The 19,830-nt window shown below is 42.9% G+C and overlaps 1 long non-coding RNA gene across 1 annotated transcript in view; it reads right to left on the reverse strand.

Moving 5' to 3' along the window:
* Window positions 1-8,459: 8,459 nt before the first annotated feature.
* The window catches only part of LOC124787700, a 64,528-nt gene continuing 53,157 nt past the window's right edge, over window positions 8,460-19,830 (reverse strand). Inside the window, exons 2-3 of the long non-coding RNA XR_007015992.1 lie at window positions 17,285-17,360; window positions 8,460-8,536 (exon numbers count right to left, since the gene is read on the reverse strand). This is a non-coding gene — a long non-coding RNA (uncharacterized LOC124787700). The remainder of the gene's footprint in view (window positions 8,537-17,284; window positions 17,361-19,830) is intronic.

The raw sequence follows: 19,830 nt of genomic DNA on the forward strand, positions 1-19,830 counted from the left end.
TCATATTCGCCGTTGACTGTAGAAATTATTTCTTACTTTCACAATTGCAATTTCGGCATTTGAGCCATTTTCAAGTGGTGCTGAAAAACATTTTGCTTCAGTACTTGTCAGGGTTTAAAATCCTCAGACACATATACATGTCGAAGGATGTACACTATGTGATCAAAATTATCCGGACAACCCCCAAAACATACGTTTTTCATATTAGGTGCATTGTGCTGCCACCTACTGCCAGGTACTCCATATCAGCGATCTCAGTAGTCATCAGATATCGAGAGAGAGAGCAGAATGGGGCGCTCCGCCGAACTCACGACCTTCGAACGTGATCAGGTGATTGGGTGTCACTTGTGTCATACGTCTGTACGCAAGATTTCCACACTCCTAAACATCCCTAGGTCCACTGTTACTGATGTGATAGTGAAGTGGAAGCGTGGAGGGACACGTATAGCACAAAAGCATACAAGCTGACCTCGTCTCTTGACTGACAGAGACCGCCGACAGTTGAAAAGGGTCGTAATGTGTAATAGGCGGCCATCTATCCATACCACCACACAGGAATCCCAAACTGCATCAGGACCCACTGCAAGAACTATGACAGTTAGGTGGGACGTGAGAAAACTTGGATTTCTTGTTCGAGCGGCTGCTCTTAAGCCACACATCACGCTGGTAAGTGCCAAATGACGGGTCGCTTGGTGTGAGGAGAGTAAACACTGGGTGACTGAACAGTGAGAAAAACCTTGTGTGGAGTGAGGAGTCACGGTACGCAATCTGGCGATCCGATGGCAGGGTGTGGGTATGGCGAGTGCCCGGTGAACATCATCTGGCAGCGTGTGCAGTGCCAACAGTAAAATTCGGAGGCGGTGGTGTTATGGTGTGGTCGTGCTTTTCATGGAGGGGCCTAGTACCCTTGTTGTTTTGCGTGGCACTATCACAGCACAGGCCTAAGTTTATGTTTTAAGCACCTTCTTGCTTCCCACTGCTGAAGGGTTGGCGATTGCGCCTTTCAACACGATCGAGCACCTGTTCATAATGCACGGCGTGAGGCGGAATGAGTACACGACAATAACATCCCAGTAATGGGCTAGCCTGCACAGACTCCTGACCTGAATCCTATAGAACATCTTTGGCATGTTTTGGAACGCCGACTTCGTTCCAGGTCTCACCGACCTGCATTGATACCTCTCCTCAGTGCAGCACTCCGTGAAGAATGGGCTGCCATATCCCAAGAAACCTTCCAGTACCTGATTGAACATATGCTTGCGAGAGTCGAAGCTTTCATCAGGGCTAAGGGTGGGCCAACACCATATTGAATTCCAGCACTACCGATGGAAGGCGCCACGAACTTGTAAGTCATTTTCATCCAGGTGTCCTGATACCTTTGATCACATAGTGGATATACATTACGTCAGAAGATTTTTAAAGTCTGACATGTGCTGAAGCAAAACGTTTTGCAGTACCACATGAAAATGACCCAAAGGCCGGAGTTACAATGGTGAAACAAATAATTTCTACAGTCAACGGCGAATATGTTGTCCTCTTCCACGCCTACAAAATTACTAATACAATGGCGGTACTTGATACCCTCTAGGAGACTATGATAAAAGAAGTGAAATTTCGTTGACATACTGTATTATTGATAGGTAAGGTGCTTTTCAGTTCAGCTAGGTATGAGATTCGTTTATTGCCTCTGTACTCGTTTTCGGGCAGAGCAGAGTTCCAAACCCTCGATCGGTCAATAAAATTAAAATATTTCGTCGCTTTTCTAAATTGCTATGGCAGACACTGGGATGGATTCTTTGAAGAGTGCGCTGCTTCTTTCCTTCCGCAATTCGAGCTTGTGCTTCGTTTCTAATGTCCTCTTTAAACCAAAATTTTCCTTTTCAATTACTTCCACATTCACACGTAAAACAGAAGTTGTACGCCTATAAGCTAGTGCGCGGCAACCCGCAATACCGCCTGGACGTGCTGTATCTTTGTTGGAAAGGGTGGTTTAATGTTTTACCCGGCAGTAGTAATCCGCTCACTGGAATGGGAACATGGCATCATTTAGCCCCTAACCACGATGACACCTTCAGTATTTTAAGGGGGCGATGACATCGCGGAGATAACCACGTCAGTGTCAAAACGGTATAGCGCTACAAGCATGACAAGACACTAAGGTCATTTACATTTATACTTACTCTTCGGAGGTCAACTGACGGTCTGTGGCAGACGGTACTTCTGATAGCACTGAAATTTTCACTTTTCCGAGTTCCATTCACGAACGGTGCGTGAGAAGAACGACTGTTGGTAGACTTCCGTAAGATTTCTAATTTCTCTTGTATTTTAGTCGTTGTCATTTCGCGAGACATGTGTGGAAGAGGTAAATCTTCGACAGAATGTGTAGCGACACGGAGAGTTATCGGCAGCGCCGTTTCCGGAGGCGCCGTGGCCTTCCTTCCAACGTACGCTCTCGGAATGTCAACAATAAACCTCTTTGGGTGCACAAGGCCTCTCTCGTAGCGTCAGCCACTGGAATTTGTTAAGCTCCGTAACGCTATTACACTTGCTAAAAAATACAAACCAAAAACGGCAGGTAGGTGCGGGAAGATACCATTACAGAATATGATGATGAGGCAGAGATCCCGTAATCAGCTACTGGATTGGAAGTCGTACCCAGGAGCAGATATAGAATCAGATCACAATTTAGTAATGAAGAGTAGGCTGTAAGTTTTAACAAACAAGTCAGGAAGAATCAACGTGAAAAAAAAATGAGCTACGGAAGTTACTAAGGCATACGCTTCAAGTTCTCTGAGGTTATAGATACAGCGATAGTGAATAGCTCAGCAGGCAGTTCAGCTGAAGAGGAATGGTCATCTATAAAAAGGACAATCACAGAAGTTGAAAGAAAAACGTAGATCCAAGGAAGTTAACTACTAAGAAACTATTGGTAACTCAAGACATACTTCACTTGATCGACCAAAGAAGGAAGTACAAAGATGTTCAGGGATATTCAGGAAGACAGAAGTACAAGTCACTTAGGAATGAAATAGATAGGTAGAGCAGGGAAGCTAAGGCGAAATTGCTGCATGAAAAAGGTGAAACAATCGAAAAAGAACAGATTGTCCTAAAGACTGACTCAGCATATAGAAAAGTCAAAACAACCTTCGGTGCAATTAAATGCGAGACTGGTAACATTAAGAGTGCAGTGGGATTTCCACTGTTGAAAGCAGAGGAGAGAGAGGATAGATGGAAAGAGTGCACTGACAGCCTCTGTGAGGGGAAGACTTACCCGATGACTTAATAGAAGAAGAAACAGGAGTCGACAAGGAAGAGATAGCGGATCCAATAATCGAATCGGAATTTAAGTGTGCTATGGATGACTTAAGATCAAATAAGGCAGAAGGGATAGATAACATTCCATCGGAATTTCTAAAATCACTGAGGGAAGTCGCAACAAAACGACTATTCAGAATATATAAGACTGACGATATACAAACAGACTTTCGGAAAAGCATCTTCTCCACAATTCCGAAGATAGCAAGAGCCTACAAATGCGAAAATTATGACACAATCAGCCTAATAGCTCATGCATCCAAGTTGCTGACAAAAATAATACACTGAAAAATGGAAAAGAAAATTCGGGATTTGTTAGATGACGATCAGTTTGGGTTTGGGAAAGGTAAACGTACCAGAAGGAGGTTTCTGACGTCTTCATAGTATCTGTCGACGTGGAAAAGTGTTCCACAATGTCAAATGGCGCAAGATGTTTAAAATTCTGAGGAAAGTAGGCGCAAGCTATAGAGAAAGACGGGTAATATACAATATGTACCAGAACCATGGGAGAACAATAAGACTGGAGGACCAAGAACGAAGTGCTATGTTTAAAAAGGGAGAAAGATAGGAATGTAGTTATTGGCCGTTACTCTTATATCTATGTATCGAAGAAGCAATGACGGAAATAAAGAAAGGTTCAACAGAAATATTGAAATTCCGGGTGAAGCGATATTAGCGTTTAGATTCACCTATGACACTGCTATCTTTATGCGAAAATAAAGAAGAATTACAGGATCTGTTGAGTGATATGAACAGTATAATGAGTGCAGAATACAGATTGACAGTAAATCGAAGAAAGACAAAAGTAATGATAAGTAGCAGAAATGAGAAGAGCGAAAAACGTAACATAATAATTGGCGATCACGAGGCAGATGAAGTTACGTAATTCTGCTACCTAAGCAGCAAAATAACCCATCACGAACGGAGCAAGGTGGACATAAAAAGCAGACTAACACTCGAAAAAAGGGCGTTCCTGGCCAAGAGAAGTCGACTATTATGAAACATAGGTATTAATTTGAGGAAGAAATTTCTTAGAATATACCTTTGGAGCACAGCATTGTATGATAATGAAACATGGACTGCGGGAAAACGGGACAGGAGAGAATCGAAGCATTTGAGATGTAGTGATGAGGTAAGGAATGAGGTGGTTCTCCGGAGAATCGGTGAGGAAAGGAATTCATGGAAAACACTGACAAGGTGAAGGGGCAGGATGGTAGGACATTTGCTAAGACATCAGGAAGTAACCTCTATCGTACGCGAGGGAGTCGTCGAGAAACTGCAGGGTAAGACAGAGATTTGAATGTATCCAGTAAATAACTTAGGATACAGGATGCAAGTGCTACTATGAGGTGAAAATACGGGCGGCCGCATCAAACCAGCCATAATACTGATGACAAAAAAGTGACGAAACGTGTTGTTCCTCGTTGCATCTTCTCAGTCTCTTCTACTAACATAACATGGTAAGGGTCCCGAAGTCACCAGCAATACTCAAAGAGCTGGTTTTGCAAGTGTTTTGGAAGCCAGTTGTTTCGTGGATAAACTACATTTCCTTTAGAGTCTTCCAAAGAACCTCGGTCTGACATCTGCTTTTTCTACAGTTTGTTTTATGTCGTGAGTCAACTTTACGTCAATCCAGACGGTGACTCATATGTTTTTTTTTGGTGATTTATCGTCAAGAGCATAATCGAATATTAGTGGATCTTTCCGTCTACTTTTGCGGAATACGTTACAAGTCACTACATTCTTCAAATGTTTCAACTTTCCAACAGGCAACAGCATCGTCTGCGAACAGCTTCATAGGGCTTCTGCTGAATCACTTGTATACACTGAAGAGCCAAAGAAACTGGTACAACTGCCTAATATCGTGTAGGGCCCTCGCAAGCACTCAGAACTGCCGCAACAACACGACGTGGCATGGACTCGAATAATGTCTGAAGTAGTGCCGGAGGGAACTGACACTATGAATCCTGCGGGGCTGTCCATAAATCCGTAAGAGTACGAGGTGGTGCGGGTCTCTTCTGAACAGCACGTTGCAAGGTACCTCAGATATGCTCAATAATGTTCGTGCCTGCAGCTCCCTCAGCATCCGATAGAGAGATTTCCTAAAGAAAGAAGGTAGAATAAGGCAACTGATCAGTATGTATCGAAACTGTGCCTTTTTGACATCAGAACTAAAGATTATCGCAATAGGAACAAACTTGATGCAGCATTAAACGAAATCCGCTTTAAGAGACAATAGTGGAGGAAATTAAAAATAAAATAAGAACTCCGCGTTGACAGTACTGCCAGAAAGACATGTCACTGTGACCTCCAAGGGAAGTGGTTTTGGGTGTGAGGACGTTTACGTATTGAAAGTACTGTTCTTTGACAGACTCTGATCCGCCAGTGTCACGGAATCTTAGAGTAGCTGACAGCTTTTCAGAAAGAATAATTGCTGTTCCCATCGCAGTGTCCTGCTACGTTAATTTCTGTTGCACAGGACCATCAGGAATTAGTAATTACCGTCGCTCATCCTCACGTAACGAGTATTAGAGCTATGAACGAAGTTAGTTTAGAAGAATGTCGAGATTCCCCTCTCCTCGCGCATGCTCATCAATTTTTTCACCCGTAACTACCGTTAACTTCTTTTTGTGTTGTTCACTACAACGGCATATAATGCAGCAGCCTCAGAGAAAGCAAAAATTGTTGATCTCCTGCTGGAGCTCGACGCATTGATGATGTTCTCTGCGAGCAGTACTTCTGTTCTCTTTGTGGCGCTTCCATCCACTCTGAGCTTTTTCCGCTTGCTTCAGTGAGCCCTTTGGTGCGAGCTTTAAGGAACGAGCAAGTAGGCATTAAAGAACTGCGTACTATCTTATCGGAGCAGGCCGCATGCAAACCAATGTTTATCCCAGTTTATAAGTGTACTCCATCGCCTTTCGTGACATCTAGTGGTCACTAAAATTTTGTATTTGTGAGTATCCACAGCGTTCAGAAGATTAATAAACGTAAACATCGTCCGTAGTAGGCTGTAACGTGATTTTTATTTAATCATTGTCAAGCACTTGTAAAACCAACATGAAACAGCACTACATTGTCTGCATCCATAGTATTTATAAATAACACTTTACACACCTCACACTAAGATATAACATTAATGCACAAATTTCTTACATCTACAGGGTAACTGGCCTGTGACTGTAAGAAGTTCATGCAGTAATGTTTTATTTTAATGTGAGGTGTGTGAAGTGTTAGTTATACACGCGAAATATGCACACAATGTAGTGCTTTTCCGTGTTGGTTTTACAAGTGTCTGACAATGCCAACTAGTCAAAATTAGCTAATCGCACGATTAAATAAAAATCACGTTACAGCCTACTACGAACCATGTTTAAGCTTTTTAAGTATCTTGTGGTCAATTTCATATTACATAGGTGTTACCAGATGCGTTTGATCAAGATAGTGTAGTATTACACTACTGGCCATTAAAATTGCTACACCACAAAGATGACGTGCTGCTACAGACGCGAAATTTAACCGACAGGAAGAAGATGCTGTGATATGCAAATGATTAGCTTTTCAGAGCATTCACACAACGTTGGCGCCGGTGGCGACACCTACAACGTGCTGACATGAGGAAAGTTTCCAACCGATTTCTCATACACAAACAGCAGTTGACCGGCGTTGCCTGGTGAAACATTGTTGTGATGCCTCATGTAAGGCGGAGAAATGCGTACCATCAAGTTATCGACTTTGATAAAGGTCGGATTATAGCCTATCGCAATTGCGCTTTATCGTATCGCGACATTGCTGCTCGCGTTGGTCGAGATCCAATGACTGTTAGCAGAATATGGAATCGGTGGGTTCAGGAGGGTAATACGGAACGCCGTGCTGGATCCCAACGGCCTCGTAGTCGCAGTCGCGATGACAGGCATCTTATCCGTATGGCTGTAAAGGATCGTGCAGTCAATTCTCGGTCCCTGAGTCAATAGATGGGGACGTTTGCAAGACAACAACCATCTGCACGAACAGTTCGACGACGTTAGTAGCAGCATGGACTACCAGCTCGGAGACCATGGCTGCGGTTACCCTTGACGCTGCATCACAGACAGGAGCGCCAGCGATGGTGTACTCAACGACGAACCTGGGTGCACGAATGGAAAAACGGCATTTTTTCGGATGAAGCCAGGTTCCGTTTACAGCATCATGATGGTCGCACTCGTGTTTGGCGACATTGCGGTGAACGCACATTGGAAGCGTGTATTCGTCATCGCCATACTGGCGTATCACCCGGCGTGATGGTATGGTGGGTATGGTGTGCCATTAGTTACACGTCTCGGTCACCTCTCGTTCGCGTTGACAGCACTTTGAACAGTGGATGTTACATTTCAAATGTGTTACGACCCGTGGCTCTACCCTTCATTTGATCCCTGCGAAACCCTACATTTCAGCAGGATAATACACGACCGCATGTTGCAGATCCTGTACGGGGTTTTCTGGATACAGAAAATGTTCGACTGCAGCCCTGGGCAGCACATTCTGGAGATCTCTCACCAATTGAAAACGTCTGGCCAATGGTGGCCGAGCAACTGGCTCGTCACAATACGCCAGTCACTACTCTTGATGAACTGTGGTATCGTGTTGAAGCTTCATGGGCAGCTGTACCTGTACACGCCATCCAAGCTCTGTTTAACTCAATGCCCAGACGTATCAAGGTCGATATTATGGCCAGAGGTGGTTTTTCTAGGTACTGATTTCTCAAGATCTATGCACCCAAATTGCTTGAAAATGTAATCGCATGTCAGTTCTAGTATATTTGTCCAATGAATACCCGTTTATCATCTGCATTTCTTCTTGGTGTAGCAATTTTAATGACCAGTAGTGTAGTTTGGTGGAGTAGCATTTACATTCACAAGCAGCGTAGATCTTCCTGCGAGTGCTGAAGTGGCGCCAGTCCACTTACAAATTGTCAGACAAGAGTAGACCAAAGATGAAACCTTGTGGGGCGTCCGAGCGCGAGATTCTTACCTGTGAGTCCCCGGCGCGTGCTCCGGGTATGGGCGGCAGGCCGGCGCCGGCTCCCGGTGACGTCTGCTGCTGCTGCTGCAACAGCTGCTGTTGATGCAGCAGCTGTTGCTGTTGATGCTGCAGCTGTTGCTGTTGATGCTCCAGCTGCTCCTCCTGCTGCTGTCGTCTGGCCTTTAGGTGGTCGGCAGCTGCCGCGGCACTCGCGAAGTGCGTCCTGGCACACGCACGCACACACGCACACGCGCGTCCTCACACACGCTTATGCGTATCCGTAGGATGTCGTGCCGGCGGAAAGTACCTAGAGGGCTTGTGGTTGGCGAGGGGCTAGGGAGAAGTGAAGGAAGGGATGCAAGGAAGCGTCAGTCCTGCAGATGCAGTGGCATACGCGTTAAGCATTTTTTGACTTTTTTAGTTTTTACTGAAAACCGAGAATTCTATTCTTCGTTTTACACTAACAGCGAGCATCCTTAAATATTATTTTTAATACTGAAGACGTAGAGTAATGTTAATTTCGAATTATTATTAAGTTACTACAAAAGCGTTGCAAAATATTTACACGTAGACAGCTGTTTGGAAAACACGATGACGAGACCTGGTGTCTTTTTAGTAGCGTTATTGTTATGCCAACGTACGTTTCGAACTCACAGCTTCCTCATCACAGTCTCAACTCATATGTAAGGACCTTCGTTACGATGTCAACACGACAGTAATGTGTATCTCTGGTAATAATTTTTTACTGATTACTTTTGTGTATGACAACACATCACTCCCACATGTTATGCAAATGTCTCGAATATCACTTTATCTTCTGTGACCTATAACATTGCACATCTCCGTCCAACTGAACAGTTTTGGGGTTTCATGCAACAGTACAATATTTCATTCGATACTCTGGACCTTCAGATCTTCACTGGAGGACAGTGTATTCAGGTTGATGGCTGTCCTGCGAGACATCTACCGACTTCTCATTATAAAACTTAAACACTGAATTGATTCTCTACGTATGGAAAAGTATGCGGTAGGTGAATTTCATTAAAAGGCCGCATAGGAGAAATAGGAAGTTTTACCACTATATGTTGTAGTGAAATACAGTTTACGTTTTAATAAATGAAAAGCACCAGTTCGCTTTTGTTCTACAATATTTCTTTTATTGTTAACCGGTTTTCGTCTTACTAGATCATCTTCAGACATTTACTGAGTACTATCACCAAACAAGTTAAATGTTAGCAAACAACACTGGAAGAGAAGTAACACTTCTAGACTGATGTAGAAAACATACAGTAAGTAACATTTTCCAATGAGAAAGTAAAAACTGAACACTACATAAATAGCAATGGAGTAGACAGGAAAACCTTTAGCACAAAATAGGAATAGTATGCCTACATAACAGTTTCAATTAATGAACAAAAGGAATAAAATAAAATAAAGTTAGTACTAGACAAGGCTTCATCAGGAGGTATGAAACATGGAGAGTGATACACAACCAATTAAAGAGACAGTTATCAATGTAACTATAGAATACATAAGGAACTTAAGCAATATCAATAAGATAAACAGAAATAAATAAATGTAGGAAAATTGAGGTGTTTGAGGGAACCTACAGTTTGAGAGTGCGATGGTACTGCATTTTAACATTAATATTATAATTAAAGCAGTGGTTGTGTAACAGTTTTCATTAAATAAATGAGCAAAGTAAAATATGAACAGTATTTGATTAGACAACTACAAGGGGTGTTAAACATGGATAGTAATACAAGTACCGGTTAAAAGAAAGCCCTAACTATTGAAACTACAGTCTATGTGGAAAACAAAGGCAACTTCAACAAAACAAAACAACTTAACGATTTCAGGAAAATGGGAATATGTTGGAAGAGAGAGTGTGGGAAGCAATGAACAACAAAGATGATTATATGAAGTTTAGGAGAGGGGAAGTGTTGAGCTGTGTCTGGTCATTTAGGATGAGATCTGGACTGTGAGCAAGATGTTTGTTAATTTCCAGGGCTTCCAGCAGGTTGAGTTTATGGCCTTTGTTTGCTAAGTGAAGTACATGGGACACTGGCTGGTAGTTGTGACCCTCACTCAGTACATGCTCAGCAAATGCAGAGTCTGAATTCTGCAACTTCCAGCTGCGTTCATGTTCAGCCAGCCTAGTGCTTTTCATTTATTATAATGTTGTTCTACTAACCACCGACGGAAGATTCTGTTAATATGAGTTTACGTTTTTTTTAGAGTTGAATAGTCTTTGGAAACAGTAGTACTTTTAATACTTAAATGATGTTGTGGCTGGACAAAGAGGCCAGTGTAACCGTGCTGAAGGCTCAGATACGTCGCTTGTATTTCCAAGGAGAGGTCCTCGCAGGCGAGGCAATCGATAAGGTAGGCAGACCGCGTGATTCATGAGGCCGGCCACGCAACGCCTTGAGAAACCTCCCCCATCACCAGCGCCAACATCGTGATTGTCCGAACGCGATGTCCTGCACAGCCTGCGCTACGAAACGCGTCTACTGCAGTGAGAACAACACACTTCAGATTTTTCTGCGAACACTGGAATCGTATCAAAACACCTTTAAGAATTTTTACTGTGACGCAGAAAAGAAGTGAATGTTTGCGTCTCGACACCAGGTCGATTTTAGCGTCACGTCGATGTGGTGGTTGTTACAGTTGCGGTAGTCAGCTGGATTAAAGAGCGGAGTGAAAACTTAGTGAAACTACGGAAATCGAGCCTGCCTGGAAGAAAACATAAGGCCCTCTCTCTTGTGAGCTGAAGTGAGTTGACATGCGAACGGTATACTCGTAACCAATAGTAGATGGATTTAAATACCTATCTGCCAATTCACAAGCGAGATGCGGTCAGACTCCGATCAGGGGTATTCATTCCTTAACTCCCTAACGATAATATGTTATTAAACCACGTTATCATGAAAAGGAGCGACCTGCTTCTGTAGCTTAACACGCCAGCGCGCTAGCTCGTGAGACAGGAAGTACGTAAAATGGGGGCAAAACTGCAAAACGATGCACTGGCCGCCGTGAATGCAGTCTTTAGGTGTTTTCTTAAAATGCAGTGCCGCACAAGACAAATTTTACACGATTCACAGACATTTGGCGTACACGACTTTCCTCCATCCGGTTAACAAATGACGGTCGCGATGGGAAGGGCACCTACCCACAAATTTAAAAGGGGAAAAATGCGAAATTATTAAAACAGCGGACGCAGTACGATGAGATAAACACTAGGAATGAGAGTAAAATAGACGGAAACAACATTAATGGGTAAAACCGTATTTGCCATTACCTTCTAAAGGCTAAAATTTGTTACTGCGTCCAATCCTCTCTACTACGTGAAGTCCTCTTTATTTACTGGTAATTTTTTCAATTTTTTGCGTCCAATACATCTTATCCATTTCTTTGTTTACCTTTCGTGTTGATCTCCTTTTCTTTCTGCTAATAAATATGTTAAATACCTTTTGTGTCTAAATAAATAGCCAATATGTACTCTGAGGTGACAAAAATCATGGGATACCTCCTAATATCGTGTCGGGCTCCTTGTTTCCCGGCTTAGTGGAGCAAGTTGACGTAGCATGGACTCAACAAGTCACTGAAAGTTCTCTGCAGAAATACTGAGGCAAGGTGCCTCTATAGCCGGCCATAATCGCGAAAGCATTGTCGGTGCAGGATTTTGAGCACGAACTGATATCTCGATTATGTCCCTTAAACGTTCGGTCGGATTCATGTCGGACGATCTGGATGGCCAAATCATTCGCTCGGAATGTCCAGAATGTTCTTCAAACCGATCGTGAAGAACTGTGGCTTGGTGACATGGCGCATTGTTATCCATAAAAATTCCATCATCGTTTGGGAATAAGAAGTGCATGAATGGCTGCAAATGGTCTCCAAGTAGCAGGACATAAACATTTACAGTCAATGATCGGTTCAGTTGGATCAGAGGACGCAGTCCATTCACTCTAAGTACAGCCTACACCATCATGGACCCAGCACCAGCTTGCACAGTGCCTTTTTGACAGCTTGAGTCCATGGCTTCGTGGGATCTACGCCACACTCGAACCCTACTGTCAACTCTTACCAACTGAATCGGGTCTCATCTGACCAGACCACGATTTTCCAGTCATTTAGGATCCAACCATATCGCTACGAAGCGAGGAGAAGCGTTGTAGGTGCTGTCGTGCTGTTAGCAAAGGCTCTCGCATCGGTCTCCTGCCGCCTATGACCATTAGCGCCAGATTTCGCGGCACTGTCCTAACGGATACGCTCGTCATACGTCCCACATTGATTTCTGCTGTTATTTCACGCAGTGTTGCTAATCTGTTAGCACTGATAACTTTATGCAAACGTCGCTGTTCTCGGTCGTTATGTGACGGCCGTCGGCCACTGCGTTGTCTGCGATGAGAGATTATGCCTCAAATTTGGCCTTCTCGGCACACTCTTAATACTGAGAATCTCGAAATATTGAATTCCCTAACGACTTCCGAAATGGAATGTCCCATGTGTCTAGCTCCAACTACCCTTCCGCCTTCATGCGGCCATAGTCACGTCGGAAACATTTCACAGAAACCTCTTGGGTATACGCTACGCCAATGCACTTCCCGTTCACCCTTATGTACGCGATACTACCCACTTTAGTATATATATATATATATATATATATATATATATATATATATATATATATATATATATATATATACCACAGTGAGATAAGGAAAGTCGAGACGAACAATTTGAGACTGGACACCAGCGGCCTATCAAGGCAGGAAACAACTTGAAGATGGCCTACAAAAGCTACCTAAGCTACAGTGCATGCGCGATGTGCGAGATTTCATTATTCTTACGCCATTTTGTTAACACTGTTTTTTTTAACTTTCCCACGACAGTAATGAAAGAAAAGAGACTTTTGTAAACGTTATACAAAATTAACACTGCGAAACAAAGTTAAAGAATCACTTTTCAAAATCCCCATAATTCTCTCCCATTGCGACGTAGAAGTTTGAAATGTGGCTCATAAGTGCCTAGAACCTTTCTCTGTAATGTTAAAAAGCGTGGCGGTCTGCGACGTCACCTTTGAGCTGGTCGACACTTCAGACGCCAAGGTGTTGACATGTACCAAAAACGACCGCAGTTCAGATAACCATGTAAGGAGTAACGTGAGTTAATGATGTCACACTGGCACAAATTTCATCATAATTCTGCCCAACGCCACTCTTACGGACGTGTCAAACGACGGGAAGGTCGTCACGCCCCTTTTATCAACATTTCACCCCTTCTTTTGATGGCTCTACAATGGCTGCTGCTCTGACCCCTAGTAGAAGTCACGCGGAATTCGAGGGGTGCCAGGGGGTTGCCTGCCTGCAGGCGCCTACGAGTCCATCACTGGTTGTCTCCGTACAGGTACATTTGCAAGTACTAAAGGAAGATGGCCGGGTGGCACCGATAGTGTTGCCAAACTGGGTGGTCTTACAGGAACTCTTTACCGTTTTGTTCACTTATGTGTCAATGTCACGCCCCGTTTCTTTCCTCTCCACCATGATCACGCGAGACGAGGGCTTTAGAAGCATAAGCACTGTTTGCTATTTTGGATCATGTTTAAATTTCATCGAATTGTTTTAACGTCCCTAGTGGTCCCATGCTGAACAACAGAGCAATAATAGTGGTAACAGTGCACTCCAAACGAGTGCGATCACATTCAATAGGGAAGCAGGCGCACGATGTCATTCAACACTGGCTGCATCGTCCAGAGGGTGTCAGCAATACCAAAGGTTGTCAAGAACGTCGCCCTGTTGCTCATCACAGCGCGAACTGTCGTTTACGATCGCGAAATGTGTGGGAATCAACGCCCCAATGAAAGGCATGGTTTCATTAGCGCCCTTTATGCCATGCCCTGAGGTCTTTCCGAGTCGATTGTGAGCGGCGATGAGTGAGCTGTTTCCCATAGTCACCCATAAGAAAACTGCTTCATTTCAATACTGGGCGTCGCGGTTCTGACCTCCATCGCAAGTGTTAAATGTGGGTAAGAGGGTGTGTGATGTCTTTTCCATAGAGCAACACGTCCACGGTGTCGGTGGCAAGAATTTTGGCGAAATTTAGTACCAATGCGACATCCTTAATGAAAAATCTTAGCAAGATTACAATACTATGTTTCATTTATATTGGCGATTTTGGTTTCCAGGAGTAACGTATATCGAAGCGTGTATGACATTTGATAAATCTGCGAAACGTTTTCTGCCGTTGAAGATGGTTTAAGACCAAAAACGGTAGCAGAATAAATATTATTATCGCAGATAGCACACTGTAGCGCATTTTGTACAAATCGGTACGGCTCTCACACTGATGACCAACATTCAAATACTGGTCCAAAGAGTGTTTTGTAAGCTACTTTCTTTGCTGACGGACTACATTTCGTAAAATTCTTTCAATTAATCTCAGTCTGACATCTGCCTTACTCACGATTAACTTTATATGGTCGTTCCACTTCATATCGCTCCGTACGCATATTCCTAGGTATTTTATGGAAGTAACTGCTTCCAGTGATTGTTCTGCAGTCGTGTATTTATACAATAAAGGGTCTTTCTGTCTGTGTATTCTCAATACTTTACATTGACACTCCCTGCACCAAACGTAGAGCCTCTGCAGCTATTTCTGCGATTCACCACAATTTTCTGCCATCACGACTTGTCTGTGTACAACATCATTATCCGCTAAAAGTCTCATGGAACTTTCGGTGTTATCTGCTAGGTTATTTATATACAAGTATACTGTGAAAAGTAATGATTCTCTAACATTCACCTGAGGCTTGCTCGAAGTCACTTTTATGCCTGAAGACTTCTCTCCGTTCAGAATGACATACTGTGTTCTTTTCGCTAGAAACTCTCCAGTCACATAGTGTGATATTCCAAATGCTCGTATTTTGTTCATTAGGCGGCAGCGTGTCGAATGCGTTACGGAAGTCAAGGAACATCGTGTCTACCTGCGCGCCTGCATCTACTGATTTCTGGAACCCGTGGACGAACAGAGTGAATTGGGTTTCACACGATCGTCGTTTTCGGAAACCATGTTGGTTCCTACAGAGGAAATCTTCGTTCTGCAGAAATGTCACGCTAGAATGAAAGATGTTGTAAAATTCTACAAGAGAGCGACGTCAGAGGTAAAAGACCTATAGTTTTGTGCGACTGTTCAACAGGCTTTCTTGAAGACGTGAATGACCTCTGCCTTTTCTCCAATCATTAGGAACACATCGCTCCTCTAGAGACCTAGTGCTGTACGTCTGCTAGAAGAGGGGCAAGTTCCTTCGCAGTCTCAGTATAAAATCAAACTCATATCCCATCAAGTCCAGTGACCTTTCCTCTGTTGAGCAATTTCAGAGGCTTTTCTATCCCTCGCTCATTTATTTCGATATCTGTCGTACTGTCATTCTTGCAACGATTTAGGGGAGGAACTACAGATCGATCTACAGTTTTGGAAAAAAACTTTGAGGGAAGCCTCAATGGCTGCTCCCACGAGGTTACAATATTTTCATTTCTCCTTTCTCCATTTATTTCAAACTGAACCGTTGTTCTGTATTCCGCTTAGTTGTTTATGAAGCAATATAACAATAAAAAATAAGGAGTATGTGGGAGAAAGATCATTTACCTACCCAATCGTCTACACTAGTTCGTGATTATACTATTCATCTGAGTTCTGATTAATGGGCAGCTCATGATGGCAGTGATGTGGAATAAAAGTAGGTATATTTTTAGCCAATACGTTTACTTTTAAGATTTCGTCTAATTTGTAATTACCCCTTTAAAAATTTTCGAAACTTCCTTTGTGTATATGAGGTCATGAGGTGGGGAGAAAAGTATCACGTATACTTCCGAACACTACTACTATTATTTGTTTACAAAGTCGAGCTACATGTAGGAAATGACAACAGTTTCCCATTTACAACTCTAAATAATGTATTCTAGTCAGCTATTGACAATGTAATATACATAACCATTGTCAAGTGGGAATGGAAGAGCGTGAACTACAATCATTGTTAAGTGGGAGTGGAAGCGCGTGAACACGAGTTCAAAGACATCCGGCCGCCAGGGTATGACAGGCAAAAACGTAAACATTTACGACAAGTGGGCTCGGATTACGCAATGAAACCCAGTAATTATGATGTGAACAGTATTTCTAGGAAACCAATGCAGTGTGTTCACCCACATGAAAAAATTGGTGTTCTGTGGTCTTTGTTTAACGTGCTCCGGTTTCCAGTGACTATTGTTTACATGAAGACTACCCACTTTTGAAGTAGTGCGCTTCCACTTGTAGTTTGCTTGTAACATCCTTGGAGACCGGATGGTTTCTGATGTGTACTCGTGCGTCAGCTATCATTTGTTAATGACTACGTACCTGATATTGGTCAACACTCAACCAATAATGAATTACGAACAGTAATTTTCGTAGTAGGAGGAACAAAGTACCATTTTGTAAAATTTCGAAAATTTTAAAGGCATAGTTGAAAAAAAAGTATCACTGACGAAACAAATATCTGCTTCCTCTAAAACCAGACGGTGGCTACTGTATTTCGATCTACGATCCGATTGTCGGATGAAAACTGTTCCATAGATTACCAAATTTTGCAGCAGAAGATCGGTAATTGTAGCCCAAATAATTTGGGAAGACATACGCTTCTCACGTGAATATTAGCTCTTGCTGTAGTATCTGAAAATGCTTGGCCATATCTATGGGCATCTGCAGGAGGACACTATGACAGGACTAAAGTATGTAGTCGATAGGAAAATGGGTTCGCTTCTTATAAATACATTTGCGTGTCAAGCATTAAGTCTCGTATGCAGTAACTTTTAAATAATTTTCTTTTATTTTTTATTCTTTTTTTTAAGTTTAGAAAGCGGTGTGCAGACGAGTGGAAGCCCAGCTCGGTGCGGTGCGTGTGCTGTCCTCCGTGTGGCGCTGAGCTACGCACCTGATGGAAGAGCGGAAGATCTCCGCGGTGTCCTTAGCGGGCAGTCCCCAGGGCGCGCATAGACCCGCCAGCTCCTCTGCACACACAGACACACGTGCACACTGCTGTAGTCACCACCTGCTCTACACCCCTTCTACCATATGTTAGGAGCCTACATACAGAGAGGGTGGCCAATGCTCTTTAACCCATAGAAACTATTTTCAGTCTGTATACGAAGGACAAACACGCAGGAACTTTAATACAAGACACCCAGAACACCTAAGAGCCCTAAAAATTAACAGCATCCATATCACATTTGTTGACCACCTAATATTTAAAACATTAAAGGATCTTTACAGAAAAGGTAACATAAGCAGCTGAGGTGGCTTACATACACAACACACACACACACACACACACACACACACACACACACACACACACACACACTGTAATGGATACTTGAATTATGCAACCATTACGGCACCTCACATGAACCTCTCGATACCAGCAACATTCTACTGTGTTTCTGTAAAGTACTTAATATATTTCTGAGACAACATACAGATTTGATTTCATTAATATAGAGGAACTTTGATACATCGATGTGTTTATATTGCAATGATATTATTCTTATGTGTATATTTTCTTTTGTCACTATGATCTTTGACGTACCTGTAACTCTTGATTTTTGGGCGCGTAAGCGATTATTAGTTAGTTAGAGAGTCGGACCTTAAAAAAGTCGTCTTGGACGTCATGTTGGAAAGACGCATATTGTAGTCAGCTTATAAAATGTGAACTTTAACAGTGAGGAAGAAGTTTTCAAGTATGTTTTGTATTGTGAAGTGATGTTTTGTGTGTAACGTGGCATTGCAACAAAAGCAATAAAAAGGAAGTGTAACTTAAATTCGGAGTGCTGATTATTTTTTTACATCACCATTGTGCTAACTTTGAAAGGTTTAATCTTCAAGAAAGGTTTGTGAAGCGCATCTACATAACTTTTGAATATAGCAGAATAAAACCTAGGCCTCTTTGCATCCGAGCTTGGAATCATCACCACATAGATATTCGACGATTGAGCCATGATTTTCCAACGAGACCAGCGTGGGAAACATTATTACATGAAATGACTTTATTAACTGTGCTCTAATGACACCTGCCACATAATAACTTTGTTGTTGCCCGAAAATGCAGTATTTAGCAGCGTGAGCAACACCACAATCATTATTAAATTTTGACCTTTGTTGTGGTAGGGCTATTAGAACACAAAGTGTGTGAGAGAGAGAGAAGTAAACAAAATTCAAAATCCGTGGCAAATTCACACGGGGACAAATGAACGCAGACGGGGTTAGGGCACACAAAAACATCGTGAACATAGCGTTTCGCGAAGTGAAAAGGCGGCTGCAAAACCGAAAAAACTCAAAGTACATTTACTATGCGTCTGCAGTGCTCTCCCTCGGAACGAGAAAGGAGAGAGATCAGTCACAACAAAACGTGAGTAACAACAAATAAATACGCAAAACATGTTGCCACAACGAGATCACGTTTTTTAAAAAATCATGGGATCGGTTATCTCAATAATAAAATTCACATTTACATCGCTTGGTTTGCAGATGACAAGTTATCAGTGCAGGACACCATACAGACAGTGCAGAAAAATATATAATGCAAAATCAAGGTAAGAACAAATTCGAACAAAACGGTCTTTAGGCCTCATTTCGTTAGATCAGTTGCAACCTAAAATATGTTCACTTTTATAGTTGTACAATAAACAAAACCCACTGATGATGGCACAGAGGTGCTCAAACATGTTTGGGTAACAAGGAAAAGGCGAAGCCTACATCCAAAAACATACACTACTGGCCATTAAAATTGCTACACCAAGAAGAAATGCAGATAAGCGGGTATTCATTGAACAAATATATTATATTAGAACTGACATGCGATTACATTTTCACGCAATTTGGGTGCACAGATCTTGAGAAATCAGTACCCAGAACAACCACCTCTGGCCGTATTAAGTGCCTTGATACGCCTGGGCATTGAGTCAACAGAGCTTGGATGGCGTGTACAGGTACAGCTGCCCATGCAGCTTCAACACGATACCACAGTTCATCAAGAGTAGTGACTGGCGTATTGTGACGAGCCACTTGCTCGGCCACCATTGACCAGACGTTTTTAATTGGGGAGAGATCTGGAGAATGTGCTGGCCAGGGCAGCAGTCGAACATTTTCTGTATCCAGAAACACCCATACAGGACCTGCAACATGCGGTCGTGCATTATCCTGCTGAAATGTAGGGTTTCGCAGGGATCGACTGAAGGGTAAAGCCACGGGTCGTAAAGCCACGGGTCGTAATACATCTGAAATGTAACGTCCACAGTTCAAAGTGCTGTCAATGCGAACAAGAGGTGACCGAGACCTGTAACCAATAGCACCCCATACCATCAAGCCGGGTGATACGCCATTATGGCGATGACGAACACACGCTTCCAATGTGCGTTCACCGCGATGTCGCCAAACACGGATGCGACCATCATGATGCTGTGAACAGAACTTGGATTCATC

This window comes from Schistocerca piceifrons, chromosome 3, assembly GCF_021461385.2.
Source record: "Schistocerca piceifrons isolate TAMUIC-IGC-003096 chromosome 3, iqSchPice1.1, whole genome shotgun sequence".
NCBI classification, from domain to species: Eukaryota; Metazoa; Arthropoda; class Insecta; order Orthoptera; family Acrididae; genus Schistocerca; species Schistocerca piceifrons.